This window comes from Pleurodeles waltl, chromosome 2_1 (genome assembly GCF_031143425.1).
Source record: "Pleurodeles waltl isolate 20211129_DDA chromosome 2_1, aPleWal1.hap1.20221129, whole genome shotgun sequence".
Taxonomy (NCBI): domain Eukaryota; kingdom Metazoa; phylum Chordata; class Amphibia; order Caudata; family Salamandridae; genus Pleurodeles; species Pleurodeles waltl.
This window is the reverse complement of record NC_090438.1, coordinates 257,101,886-257,114,389: the sequence shown is the minus strand read 5'-3', so window position 1 is coordinate 257,114,389 and position 12,504 is coordinate 257,101,886.

Below are 12,504 nucleotides of genomic sequence, written 5' to 3'. Positions count from 1 at the left end.
TCTGGGTGTGCCACAACAACACCCATTGCATTTTGACGCTTCCCCAGATTTATGAGTTTTCAGAAACCCGAGGCAGCACTAAAGTCTAACGCCACTCCTGGGTGGTGATAGCATGGTTCAACGAGGAGAAATACTTGTATTTCTTCTTGTTGTTTGTGCTTTCTATGTATGCTGTATTCTGCAGAACACATATAAAGATCAAATCACCATTTAAGATTGTTTTTGTGTAGCAAGGTGTCCCTTCCTGCACAAAAACAATCTCCTCCTCAACGCAGCCATCCTTGCACCAAGGTGCAAGGGTGGCAGTGTTGGAGCTCAGCTGCAAATGTAGCGCCGGCGCAGGGGACAACACAGGGGTGTGCTGTATTCAATTAAATATGGAGCATTCCTGAGTTGTGAAAATGATGGAGCGCGGCGCTGCCAATTTTGGCGCAGTGCCGCGCTCTGTCATTTTCTGTTAAATATGGGCCTTAGACCTTTGGTGCAACCTTAGACTTTTGGTCTAAGTTTACCTTTGTGAATCAGGCCCCTTGGTGTATATATCCAACAGGACCTGTAAGTCATTTGCTGTACAGGCTAGAAAAACTGCATCGTCTGAGTACAGCAAGGCCGGGAGCCCTCCTTTGGTAGAACTGTAGTAGATTTCAGAAGGACCTATTCCTGTCCACTTTTATTCAGAGTGCATATGAAAGGAGCCATAGCACATCCTTGTCTGACTCCCCTTTTTTCTTGAAATGGTCTGGTTCATTCTCTTCCTGGAATAGAGCAAATTCTAGCAGTGACATTTTGATAAAGATAGCTTAACAGATGGACAATGTCAGAATAACCTGACACAATTTATTATGCATGACGGAATTGAAGGCTGCTAAGGTTGATAAAGGTGAGGAAAAAGAAATCCTTCTTGGCCTTTGCATATTTAGCCACAAATAATTCTAAGTTTAAGCATGGCTCAAGGGTACCTCGATTTTTCCTGAAACCATGCTGCAACTTTGAGATGACAGCATGTTCTTCTGCCTTGTTTCCTAGCCTCTCTATTAGCACTCATACCAAAATTGTAACTGAGCTATCAAGTAATGAGATTTGGCGTTAGCAATGAAGATCACATCAATCTCCTTTTTTAAAGACCAGAACAATTTTTATTCTAGATCAAGATCAGAAAAGGCCTCTTTAGATAGCATCCAAAACATTGGTTAGTAAGGGGGCCCAAGTTACAGTATTATCTTTTAACAAATCAATACACCATCAGGACCCACTGCTTTACCCAAATTGCCAGTAGTCAATACTGATTGAATTTCATTCAGGTGGAAAGTAATATTGAAGTCATTAGTAACCCTTGGAGTTTTTTTGTCATTGTCAGAAGTTGGCTCCTTATATAGTATACTAAAAAAGGTGTGCTGTGTAAAGAGCCCAGATATCCCGTTAGAAGTGGACAGGGCTTTCCTTAATAATCCCAAGTGCTCTATTTGTGGTAGGATGGTTCAATAAACAACACGTACACTCAATAAGAAGGTCCATGCCAATTTAGAAAAATACCATTTTTTTTTTTTTTTTTTTTAACACAAAGAACTTGGTTATTGGGTAAGTACTCTTTAAGTTAGCAGTTTTGAAATATACAGCAAATACTCTTGCATTGACTTTAATGTGGTAATGTTATCCTATGGGTAAAGAAGCATATACTGCATACAGGTGCTTAGTAATGATTTATAGAAACCCAAAGGGGGGCCCATCTCTGGAGGGTCTCTAGATCTCATGAGCACTGTTGGTTCACTTCCCCTCAGGCTGTGGAGCTCAAGTGCACTGTTGCATTGTCCAGTGGGGTCAGGCTAGGAGATACTCGTGTGTTAGTCTTTGGTTCCTGCTAACGTGCAGAGAAGCAGCTCCTCTGCTTCAAGGGAGATGCTGGTTGCTTCTTGAAGTGCTGGCAGCCTTCCCAGACTTTTGGAGGCTGATCAGCTACAAGAGGAGTTGTCTTTGGCAAATTGTCAAGGATGGTAGGCAGACCGTCAGTGTCTTCAATGTCTTCCTTCTTCTTTGGTTCCATGAATCTGAAGTCCTGGTGTCAGGGGGGCCACCTAAGTACAGAATTTAGAGGCATTAATGGGAGTGAAGGTTAGTAGCCAATGGGCTATTTACCCTTGCGGTCACTGCCCCCCTACATGACCACTTCCTGTGGGAAGTGGGCATAACCATGTCCCAGAGTGCCTAATTCCACCACACAAAAGATGACGGAATTACTATTTTCGTGTTCACTTCAGGTAGCCCACCCAATGGGTGTTTCTAGCCTGGCAGTATAACACACCTCCTGACTATCTAATTTCCCATCTGTGTTGGTGCCAAATGGACCTCAGGGCAGGGAGTGGCATCTCACAGGACTCGGGGTAGCTGGGTCATATATCAAAGGTTGTAGGGACTTTGAAATCCATGGCCTTGGTATGCTACATCAATAGCCATCCTGTTGGAGGAGGTGCAAACACTTTACTCCAGAGTGGCAGGTTGGACTGTAGCAGTCAGCCAGCACACTAGAGGACTAGTAGGTTTTAGGGGGTACCTCTAAGGCACACTCTGGGTGCATAAATTAATACATCCATAACTTGAATCAGTGTGTGTTTATTAATACGAAGTGGTTGATGCCAAACACCATAGGTTTGAGTGAAGCCATTACGTAGCTGAGAAACTTGTTTTGAGCAGTGCCCCGTACATACCTTAAAATGGCCTCCGTGTTCAATTGTAATGTCTAAGAATTGACTTAGACATCACCACAGCATATCTGCTCATGCATATATGTCAACACATGCAGCATAATTCACCCTGCCTTAGGGCTCCAACACCTGCTGTAGGTGTAATTTACATATAGCCAATGCAGTGTTTTTGGCATAGCACACTCTACTGTGCCGTGTCATGTTTTCGAAGATGGTTTACACCATGTCACGCAGCCTGAGATGGCAGTCTGTGTGTAATTTTGTGTGTGGGTCCTGTTATGTGTATTATAAGAACAAAAACTGCTATAATGAGCTAGCCAATGGTCCTGTATAATGCCTGAATCTAAAACTTGATAGTCACTCTCCCTAAAAGAAGGCAAGGTAAATTCAGAGTAAAACAGCCTTCAATCTTTTAGAGAGCTAGCTTTAACTAAATCAGCCCATACCTCTTCCCTAATACCAGATTTCCTCATTTCAAAACCATGTTTGTACTCAGCTCTTTTGCTTTTGATTCAGGAATTATCGGTTCACCTTTTTAATAACTTTTTAAAATTTGAATGTGCATTCCTGCATGAACCATCAAATCATCCTTTACAGCAGACTCGCTGAGTGGTGGTAGTTATAGTTAATTACCTATCAACTGCAAAGCAAATAGCTTCAAATCATTTCATTACCTCACAAGGACTTCCTTCTTCAATTAGACAAACCATAAAATCAACTGTATATTCAGCAATTAAATCAGAAAAGCATTTCTTTGGTTTAATTCCAGGCCATTAATACCTCATTCCGTTTGGTCGCATTTAGAGTAGGGTCAGTATTATGGATAAGATCCCAGTTAAAATTAACAGATGCCATAGTATGGTCACTCAGACATGTTTGGATTATTTGAAATTCCCTCAAAAGCAAAATTATGTTCACGGAAACCTATATGTGATCAATGGTACTAGCTGCTCCTCTTCCTGTAAATGTGGGAATATTCTCATACCATCCAGTCCGAAAGTCACTAGTGAGCCTCCTCCTAGGTTATCTTCAAATCCACATACAGGTTGGGATCATAATAACACAAATTGGCAGTAACATACCCAGCCCAGACAAGATATACTTTATGATGTGATATGTTTAACAAAAGGTAAATCTAAGGCTGCCATTACATGTGTATTATTTGTGTTAAAACAATTATTATATTAACTAATTAATATAAAATCGAAATAATTTGATAATAAGGATTATCATTAGAGAACCACTTACATTTTACAGATAAAAGTGTGAAGACTAGACGAGCTAGTCCCCCTTTTGGTCGACCTGCTCTAGAGGATTGAGCAGGAGTGGCATACGTGATAAATGCATTTACATAAAAATAATGTAGAATCCATGTTGCCTAAAAACCAGGTGCCACTGGTTATTTCGATGATGCCCTCCCAGTTCAACAAACTTCATCAGGTCTGTAAAAATAGCCTGGAGGGACAACTCTAATTTAGGTCAGCTGTGGACGACAATACTCAGTTTAAAAAAAAAAAATAGGGTTCACAAAAAACAGATTCCTAAAATCGACTACAATACAGTCCCCAACACAAAACATTTTTGAATCTCCATTCCAATTTACCCTTCAGGCCAACACAATTTCTTTAAACAGTCGATCAATATTTCCCACCCTTTTTCACAGCCAATTAACAGTATTGTTCTTCAGAGCCACACAAGTTTCAATATGGTTACTAAAAAGGGGCCATACATTGATTATTATTAAAATATATGGTGTTGCCTAGGGAGCATTTGTAAATTAGGCAAAGATCCTAAATATGGGCCTGTAGATGTATTCCGAATGCTGTTTTCTTCAACACTCTCCCTATGTTCTTCCTTTACCAAAGTACTCTGTAGGCCATTTGATGATGTTTTTGTCATGATTTTGTTGTCCTGCATCATACCCTGACCCGTCTTAATAACTTGAGGAATATTCATACAGCCTAGGGTCATCGCACCATCAGGGAGGGTAATACAAGCTTCTGGACAAGTGGGTGGCAGTAGTAACCTATCTAAGGAAGAAAACCTGAAACAGTATCAGGTGAAAGGTTATAAGCCGAAGTGACAGCAGGTATGAAAGGTTGCGACCTTTGAGTATTTATAGATTCAGTCAATAAAGAGATATAATTCTCCAAAGATTTAATTTTTGATTTTATCAAATGCTCCAACTTAGAAAGATAGTCAACTCCAGTTATATGAACAATCCCAGCAACTGATACCCAGGTCATTTGTCAGACAGTTTTCCAAACCATTATTAAATAATCTGGAATGTTGTGTCACAGAATCAGATAAACTAATGGCCATAGAACTAGGTAATCATTTTTTGAGTTTTTCTTTCTCTTCCTCCTAGGGGTCGTGATCTCAACCGATGCTGAGCTGGGAACAACAATGGTATAAGCTTCCTCTGGCAAGACGCAGGGGATCCCTTTAGAGACTGTTTCATTTTTATCTGGTCCAGAACATGACTCGCTAACTTAGGAGGTCTTCACTGATTTCAACAGACACTACTATGTTTTTATTTCAGAATTTCAAATCCCCATATCCTTAGTAAGAAAGGTTGTTATTGTAGTACCAACATGTTTCCCTTTCTTCATAACATTTGTTGAAGGAGTTAACTTCTGCTTTCATATATCTCAGAGATTGGGTAGAACTGTGAAAAACAGCCTCAAGGCATGTGAAAGGAGAGGTTAGAGGGATGGCCCAGCCCAGTGTAACATAGGCCCGGCCAGGGATGGACGGGCCCACTCTTGGTCTGATCTTCACCCGTGTACATCCACAGACATGTCCTTCACCACAGGGAAGTGAAAGTGCTTAAGAGCAGTCAGTGAGGGCCTCTCCTCCTGCACGGTGTTGGGGTAATGAAGTCCCCCACACTCAGGCTGGCATTCCCTGCCATGGGGAAGTATAAGTGCTTAAGACTGCACAGTGGTTTGAGCAATGAAGTTCCCCACAAGTGCTTAAGAGTGTAATTTTAGTGAGGGCTCCTCTTCCTCCTTCTGCATGGTGTTGTGGGAAATCAAGTCCTCCACATTAATGCTGGTGCCCTGCACTGCGGGAAAGTAAAAACACTTAAGAACGTGATGTCAGTGAAGACTCCTCCAGTTTGATGTTATAGGCAATGACATCTCCCACCCAGGCTGGCATCCTGCACCATGCAGAAGTGAAGCGCTTAAGAGTGGGATGTCAGTGAGGGCCCTCCTTCTGCACGGTGTTGTGTGCAATGAAGTTCCCCACACGCAGGCTGGCACACCACACCACAGGGCAGTTAATGCACTTAATTGAGTGATGTCAGTGAGGGCCCCTCCTGCCTTCTACTGCAACGTATTATGGGCAATGAAGACCTCCATACTCAGGCTGGCATCTCTATTTGTTTGATTCAAATGGTATAGCCTTATCTCCTGTAATTAATTATACATGCATGTACAGATTTCTTTCTAAAGCTGGTGGTTCATTGGCAAGCAGACCGGATCCTATGTAGAACAAATATTGTCCTATCCCTGTAATTATGTATACAACTGGAAAATTATGCCAGAGATGGTTATCTCACTCCAGATGGAGTGATGAGAAAGAACAACTGTCAAGGCTCACAGAAGATATACATTTTAGTGATTTCCTATTAGGACCAAGCCCATTAGAAAACAAAAGATTTATATATATATATATATATACCTTGGAATACATGTCCATTTTATGTGGTCACCCCCTTTTTGCTGAATTCTATTACTGGCTATTAGACTATACACATTGGGACATTTCTGTCCAGTGCCTAGTATATATACTATAACCCTAAGTATGTAGAAATTGGCTAAACATTGATTGGTGTATTTCACTTTCCTATAAGGCCATAGTATGCGGTAAAGAAACTATATTCATGGCATGGAAAGTTAACATCACCTATGAATTGCAAAACTTATTGTGCTATCCACTCGTGTGGCAAGGAATATATCTACTATTGTAGCCTGACTGCTACAGTCTATACCTACAGTTGACCTGTCAAAAACAAGCATTTTGACCAGAGTCAAAACCTTCCTTTAAAAATATTAATGTCACCCCCACGTAGACCATGTAGGCCCAAAAGGCAAAGTCCCTGCCATTTAAAAGTGTGACATGTAGAAATGTAATGCTACCATGCCCTGCTATGACACGCCCACAAAAGCTATTTTCACAATGGAGGCTCTGGCTGTCAGATATTAAACTGTATCTCTGGTTTGGTACCAACTAGGTAAAGTTGGAATTTCCTAATATTTAGGAAAGGGAACTTTTAGAAAGTTATGTTTTCCCTGCCTGAAGCTCATGAAAGCTAATTTAAATTAGCACTTCAACAGCTGTCAATCAATTGCTTCACCTTATTTAGGCATGAAAACAGCTCCCGGAGCAAGGACAGTGGCCTGGGATTAGGGAGTTATTTTCTCCTCCTGGAAGGAAGGCCTGTTGGGGTGGGCCCAGGAACTTAATTAACTTCAAAGAAGCCTGTCCTGTCAAAAACAAATGTTAGATGACAACTGAAAAGACCAAGCCTTTATCTCTATAATCAGACTGGCACTGAACACAGTGGAAGGAAACTAGCACCCAGAATTGCTTTTGAGTGGCCAAAGAAGAGGGCACTGTTCATTCCCCTGGCCTTTAGAGGTGAGAATGGTTTTGCCATTTTGGATTTTTGGGATAAGCTTCACTGTTTGTTTGTAGTAATGAAAACAAGAACTGCTGTAAAAGTGAGAGGATTTTACCTGGGAACGTCTGGCCCACTGGTTAGGAAGGAGCTAGCTGTCACCCCCACCCACTAGTTGATGAAATGCATAAATGTAGCACTACAAGCTACCATCCTTATAACACTCTATGGTCTTGGAGAAGAGCAGAAAAAGCACTGCACCTTCAGTTGGAGACCTGCAAGGATACCTTCAGGGCTGGACCTGCTGCTTCTGGTACCCACCTCTTGACATGCTTTAAGATTATTTTTGATCCATTCTTTCTTCAGGTCTTTCTTTTTATATCTGTTTGGTCAAATATCACATATACTTATGACAGTTGGTTGTAAATTTCTTATATTTTCCCTAGTGAAGAAATAAGGCTAGCATGAATTCCAATGTGTATAAAAATGGATCCTACCCTGCTGAACACCAATGTCGGAAGCAATGGCATTCTACTTTGAAACAGATCTGCCATTTGAAAAGTTTTACGCTCCCCAAGTGAGGCTTGCTTTCTGGTGTATGAACTGATATGAAATACTTTACCTGGAGATCCTGTTGAGTCAACCATCAGTAATGTCTCTTGAATTCTGAGAAATATTTTGACCAATCAGAGTGCATCAATCAAGCTGTACTGCAATGCAGTTGGCCATCATTAAAGATGTTATATTAAGTAATGTCCCAAAGCCATCAACTAGAACTGACTCTTACCAAATAAATATCAGCCTCTTATAATGCTCCGTGAGTTGCTGGAGATTGTGGTCAACTGGATTCTCTGCCTCATGCTGGTACACTGACTAAAACGTTGGTTTTAGAATGTCTAGAGAATTGGATATTGAACCACACTCTTTAGAGAATTTCAGAAAATGTATCACTCTCTATACTCTTCCCCATGTATGTGTATGAAATCAGGTTATTGGTTGGGGAGGGTGAACCCCTACTCAAGCAGGAACCATAATACATGTCAGGGTGAAGTCACAAGCAAACCCAAAATGAACATGAGCTCAACCCTCGGAGAGGTTGTCACAGAGTAGTCAGGCTTCACATAGCAGCGTGTGTGAAGTATTTGTGCAGCACTTTAAACTGCAATAACACCAAAACACCACACACGGGCTGGCAACAGGAACCCAATTAGACCCACTGAACAAGAATAAATTTAAATCCTGGTTTGCAGAACTTGCAAGGTCATGCGTCGAGGATGTGTCAAGCAGCTGAGATGATGGGAAGTCAAAGTTGGACATGTGTCATGCAGCTTTGGGTCCAGGGCACTGTGATGCTATGATGTGAGGTCTCACATCATTGTCGAGGTGGCTGCTGATGAAGGAAGCTTACAATGTGAAGACCTGAATTGCGTATATATTGAACACCGGCTGGTTCTGAAGAGACTGCGGAGCTTGTGTTGCAAAGTCCTGCATCATGAGCAAGACTGCAGTCAATGAGATGCTTGCAGTCCAAAAACTTGTGTTGGGGATGTGTCGCACAGCAGCAGTTCCGATGAGGCTGCGGACTGTGATACAGATGCAGAGTCCTTGCACTGGAAGAATTCTCACAACAGAGTCAATGCTTCAGTTCTGCTCTGGGTTGCGCTGTGCAGCAGAAGTGATAATGCAAAACCCCCTTCTTCCATACCGTCAGCCCCACCCGACTAACGTTATTTTTATTTTACACTAGCCCACCCCTTGCACTGGCTTGCACCACTCCATAAATATGGTGCCGAGCTAGTGCACAGAAATGGTGCAAGCCAGTGCTAAACTTTTTGGTGCAGTGCAAAACTGCGTTTTACACCAAAAAGTATAAATCAGGGCCTCAGAGTAACAAAAAATGACCCTAACCTGCCTCAAGACATTTTCTGATGCAAAATCATCCATACCACATGACTCCTGTCTTAGAAAAGACAGGAGTCATGCCCACCACCCCAATGGCCAGCACAAGGGACCACGGTCTCCTGGGCTTGGCCATTGCACCCAGTGCCATGTAGGGGGACCCATTTCAGGGCCACAAATGGCACTTTAAAAAAACGTACCTGTACTGACCTATATTTACTAGGATGGGGTCCTCTGCTGTCCCTCTGGTGTGGGTGTCCCTGGGGATAGGGGAGGCAACATGTGGGCTTATTCCATGGTGTTCCACCATGGAAATAGGCCCACAGGTCCCCTAAAGCCTGCCCTGACCCAGGGATTACAAAATGGTGCAAAGCATGCTTTGCACCATTTTTTGACCACTCTTCCCTCCCGTGCATGATTTTAGCACCGGGGGATAAATATAGAGTCATTTATCTAAGGCCATAGAGTCATTTTGTGTACGGGAACGCCTACTTTGCATTTCATTGACGCAAAGTAGGTTTCCACATCCAAAAATGACTTTAACTGCATAAGTTGGGCACTAGACGGATCTAGCGCCAAAGTATATATATGGAGTTAGTTTTGCACCGAATTTGCGTCAAAACAAATGACACAAATTCAGCGCAAAACATCATCATCATCATCATCATCAGCCAGGCTAGCTTGAATCCAGTGGCACAGTGAGCAAATGATTGATTGATTGATTGATTGATCACAACATATAAACATGATTATACAGAATGTATCTGTAAATATTAACTATTTAGTACACTTATTACTAACAAAACATCATAAATTTACAAAAATAATAAAATAATAAAAGCAAAGCATACTAATAAATTAATGGGCAAACCAAACACAAATACCAGGGGCGGGTAGTTATATTTTGGACCTAGTTTCCATAGAAAAAAGTTTTTTTGACTTGGCTATATGTTTGGTGCTGTTCGACGTATCTTCTTAACATTTTCAAAAATTAGTGTCTTCTTGGGTCTTGTTGTGCATGGAAAGTTTTGGGGTGATCTGTCAAGCAGGGGCAGAGAAAAAGGGTGGTAAAAAAGCATGTTTCCCATGGTAATTCCCATAGAGATTTTAGACATGTCTGCAGCTTGAACAGCTGAATGGAGAGTGGGTGTACACAGATATCAACCAAATTTGGTAAGAAGGTTGCTCTTGGTCCAGAAAGCACAGTTTTTGTTATTTGGTGTAGATCTTTTCAGTAGTTTTTGAGTTAGTAAAGGAAATCCAAATTGGTATATTTGGGCGGAGCCTAAGCACAATTGTGCCCTAAGGTAACTAAAACTCACGCCCTCGCCAGGTTCTGCTAATTACCCTAGATACTGCATCGCACATGACATCTTCTATGACATCTTTTGAAAGAATGATATTGATAAGAAAACTGTGCAAGCCGAGGTCGTGAGTTACAATTACCTTAAGGCAAGATTTATAGTTACTTGCAATAACTGTAACTATAACAGCTTAATGTCTGTGGTTTTGTGCGAGTAAATTCAGAGCCTAAATATAATAAATATATATATATATATATATATATATTATATATATTCACTTAAATGACTAAAGATCACAAAGATTTTATAGTTAGGTTCTGAATTTGCTCACATAAATGAAGAGAAATTCAGCAGTTAGAGTTATTTCAAATAACTATAACTCATGCGCCCACCATGCACAGTTTTTCTTCAATAATTTAACTTCTAATGTTTCATTGATATTTTTATTGATGTTAGAAAAATTGCCATGGTTGTTGTACTATCTAGGGAAATTAGCAGTACATGGCTAGGGCGTGAATTATAGTTGCCTTATGCCACGAGTTATAGTTATGTGAAATAACTCTAACTATAACTGAATTTCTATGGTTTTGTGTGAGTAAATTCAGAACCTAACTATAATGCCCCAGTGATCTTTGGGTTTTTAAGTGAATTTCTAAGTTTTTTTTAATTCTATTGCCTAACTTTAACGTTTCTGTAACCTTTCAAAATGCTGGCTGCAACTTTCCTTTTCAGGTTGGGGCCAGCTAACACTGCACAGGTGTCCATGTGAGTGTGAGGGTATGTGTGAAAGTATGTAACTAGGTATGAGACTAGCTGTGAGATCATCTGACTGGGTGTGCGAGTGGGTATGACAGTGTCTGTCTCAGTGTGAGAGTGGGCGAGAGAATATCTATTTGAGAGTGACAGTGAGTGCCTTGTTGTGAGGGTGGGTGTGAGAGTGTCTGCCTGGGTGTGAGTGGATGTAACAGGGTGTATTTCGGTGTGAAACTGGTTATGAAAGAGCCTTTCTCGGTGTGGGACTGGCTGTGACAGTGTCTGTTTGGGTGTGGGGGGTGTGCCTGTGTATGAGAGTGGGTGTGAGAGGGTGTCTCTGGGTGTGAGTGTGTGTGAAAATATATGCCAAAGTTTCAGAGTAGGTATGAGCGTGTGTCATTGGATGTGAGACTGGGTGTCAGATTGTGTGTCTGCATGTGAGAGCTGGTGTGAGAGGGTGTGTTTGGGTATCAGAGGATGTGAGAGAGAATGTGTCTGTGTGTGTGAGTAGGTGTGAGAGTCGGTGTGTAATTGTGTGTCTGGATGTGAGTGGGTGTGAGAGTATGTTCCTGGGTATGAGAGTGGGTGTGAGAGTGTCTGAGTGTGAGAGTGGGTGTAAAACAGTCTGTGTGAGTATGAGAGTGTGTGTTAAAGTGTGTGTCTGCATGTGAGAGTGGGTGTGAGAGTGTCAATGTGTGTGTGAGACTAGGTGTGAGATGGTGCATTAGAGTGTTAGAGTGGGCATGAGAGTGTGTCTGTTGGTGTGAGAATAGGTGTGAGAGTGTATGTTTGGGTATCAGAGGAGGCGTGGGAATGTGTCTGAGTGCAAGATAGGTGTGAGAGGGTGTGTCTGGGTGTGAGAGTGAGTGTGTAAGTGTGTGTCTGGAATTGAGAGTCAGTGTGAGAGTATCTATCTAGGTGTAGGAGCGGGTGTAAGAGAGTGTGTATGAGTGTGAAAGTCAGTGTAAGAGGGTCTATGTGAGTGTAACAGTGGGTGTGAGAGGGTGTATCTGGATGTGAGAGTGGGTGTAAGAGGTTGTGTGTGGGTGTATAAGTGGGTGTGTTTGGGTGTGAGAGTAGGTGTGAGAGTGTGTTTCCAAGTGAGAGTGGATGAGACAGGGTGTGTCTGGGTGTGAGATTGGGTGAGTAAGTGTGTGTCTGAATGTGATAGTGGATGTTTGCGTATCTATCTGGGTGTGAGAGTGGGTGTAAAACAGTCTGT